We start from the raw sequence: 2,824 nt of genomic DNA, 5'->3' as shown, positions 1-2,824 counted from the left end.
TCAATCACAAGTAATCGTGTGGATGACTCTGAGTATCGACATAGTTTAAAGGGTCTCATAGTATGTCTTACTTCCAATGATTTTAATGGTTGAATTTAGTACCTATAACACCACACACAAAGTGGTTTGATGAAGAACTCCAATCAAGGCCTAAGTTTGTCTATAAATCAATGATTAAAAATTTGAATTCAAAAATTTATAAAGCATGACACATAGTCAGACTATCTAACCTTTTCAAATATATATGGTCGTTCATTGCTAATACTTTAGCAGGCTATATTCTTTGAGTGAACTAGAGTAAGGTATGAATGTTATCCTCCAGAAGTATAGTTGGTTTGAAGATGCTTCATGTTGGAATCGGAGCCAATTTTGGCTCGAGCCGACTCGTCAAACTCAGAAACGGAACACGCCATTGCGTTCGTCTCGTCGAGCTCTTCAATTTAGAGCCAAGAATCACTCAAATCCGATTCCGGATGAATGAGAAATTCAAGGTTAAAGTTTGAACGAAGATCGGTTGAAATAGGTACTAAAGCGTCAAAGAGGACAAGTCAAGTTGAGGGGCGTTTGCGCGAAGAGGACGCGTGCCAATCTGGACGGTCAGCGTTCATCGCGCGGGATTTCACGCGATCTGACGTCAGGCGTTCCTTCCGCGTTCGGGCACGCTCCGGGCTACGATCTAACGGTCATTTGATCAACTGTGGGACAGTTTCGGGACAGATCACGATCATCTAAAGGCTGCTGTTTCACCCGAGTTGTGAAGGCAGATCCAACGGTCTAAAACCCACCCGAAATTCCCAGTTATATAACCAACTCTCCTCAAAGAGTTGTGTCCCTAAAAACCAAGAGTTTTGTCCCCAAAACTCTAGAGATGTGTCCCAAAAGCTTATACCTATTCAATTCCTATATAAACCCACCAAACCCACTTCATTTTCAATGAATTCATTCTCTTCTCTTCTTCTCTTCCCTTCTAACAATTAGAGGTTCTGGTTAGCCTAGAATATCTAATTAAAGAAGTATTTTCTAGAGGTTCTGGATAGACTAGAATATCTAGAAAAGGAAGAAAGAAGTTCTTCATAGGTCGTCTAGAACATCAATTCAATTCATTCTCTTCTTCTCTTCCCTTCTAACAATTAGAGGTTCTGGTTAGCCTAGAATATCTAATTAAAGAAGTATTTTCTAGAGGTTCTGGATAGACTAGAATATCTGGAAAAGGAAGAAAGAAGTCTCGAGTGAAATCTGAATTTCCAAAGCATCTAGAAGATCATCCGCATCAGTCAAAGAGCTCATAATACTGACAAAGGTTCGCCCGCTTTCAGAATATAGAAGTACCATCTTAAAATTCTGAAAGGTTAGTCGTTGTATCCCGAAGGCATTCACCCTAACGTTTGGTACTGTTACGGGGGTGTAAAAATGTCTTAAGGAAAGAGAATTTATTCTTGCCTCGACTACATTAAACACCTATCTCGGTTAGCCCGAAAGAAGGAATATTGACTTATCTTTATTCTTTAATAGTTTATCTCTCTATAAAGTTAGAGAAAGGAAACTCTGTCCGAATCAAGCCAAGACAGAGAGAAATCGACTTATCGATTAATAACCAGAGAACAACAATCTTAAGACATTTTTATATAGCGATTATTTCTCTGGTTATAAGATATTAATTTGGCTTACTTTCTGTGTGTTTCAGAAAAGGAAATGGCACGAACAAGAACCACCCTACGGGTTCTTCAGCCTAACACCACATACGTGGAAAACCCAGAGATGTTCAAGGGAACTGACTTCGCTCTGAAGCAGAAGCGAGGCAAGTCGAGGAAAAGGCAAAGGCCTGTCGAATGCTACAAATGTAGAAAGCGAGGCCACCTAGCCAAAGATTGTCACTCCACATATGACAGTCAAAGGGAAAAAGCCGATAACCAAGCTTTATTAGCAAAAGACACCGAAAATCGGAATCACCGTCTAATGATTACTGAGTTCGAAAAGGCGTTTGATCTACTTCATAAAATGAACCTCTGTGCAGAGGCACATGAAGATAACCTGGTTAACAACCAGAGATGGTGGGTCGATTCTAAGACAAATCATCACGTTTGTAGTGACAAAAGCCTATTCTCTTCCTATATAGAGGTAGCCGAAGGAGAGACCTTATTCAAGGAAAACGGCTCGATCACCCAAGTAAAAGGAAGGGGAAAGATCGTGTTAAAATTCACTTCCGAAATAGAGGTGACTTTGACCGATGTACTCCATGCTCCAGACAATCAAAAGAACTTGATTTCTGGTTCTCTTTTAAGTGAGAACGGGTTCAGACTAATCTTTCTGTCAGATATCGTTATCATATTTAAGAAAATGATGTATATTGGAAAGGGCCACTTATGTGGGGGGTTATTTCAATTAAATGTTACCCATGTAATGCCGAAGGCACCTATTATTAATAAAATTAATAATTATGCGTATATTATTGAGTCCTCCAATATTTGTCACGAAAGATTAGGACATGTGAATAATAAGTCATTAAAGAAATTAATGAGCTTGGAGTTAAATTCCGAAACTCGAAATTTACTCAAAGACGTACATGTCAAACATGTATATAGTCAAAAATGACTAAAACGTTGTTCAAGTCTTTAGACTGAATTCACAATGAACTCTGTTCAAACATGAGGTGGAAAAAGGTAATTCATTACCTTTATCGATGACTCCACTTGTTTCTGTTATATTACTTACTAAAGTGTAAGAAATCGAAAAGTTCGAGCTTTATAAAATCAAAGTAGAAACTCAACTTTATAAAAAGATTGAGGATTTGAGAAACGACTGAGATGGAGAGTATGAATCTCCG

At 38.6% G+C, this 2,824-nt stretch overlaps 1 long non-coding RNA gene across 1 annotated transcript; it reads left to right on the top strand.

Annotated features, from left to right (window-relative positions):
* The first annotated feature begins 829 nt into the window (after nt 1-829).
* On the top strand, nt 830-2,444 carry LOC147539583 (uncharacterized). The gene is made up of 2 exons (XR_015226169.1): nt 830-1,300; nt 1,685-2,444. It is a non-coding gene; the product is annotated as an uncharacterized LOC147539583 (long non-coding RNA).
* Nucleotides 2,445-2,824: the final 380 nt, after the last annotated feature.

Source organism: Eschscholzia californica, unplaced genomic scaffold (assembly GCF_041429995.1).
Source record: "Eschscholzia californica isolate CP2 unplaced genomic scaffold, dmEscCali1.0.p SCAF_5, whole genome shotgun sequence".
In the NCBI taxonomy this organism is placed as follows: Eukaryota; Viridiplantae; Streptophyta; class Magnoliopsida; order Ranunculales; family Papaveraceae; genus Eschscholzia; species Eschscholzia californica.
Note: the sequence above shows the minus strand (reverse complement) of the source record. Positions and strands in the feature narration are given on the sequence as shown.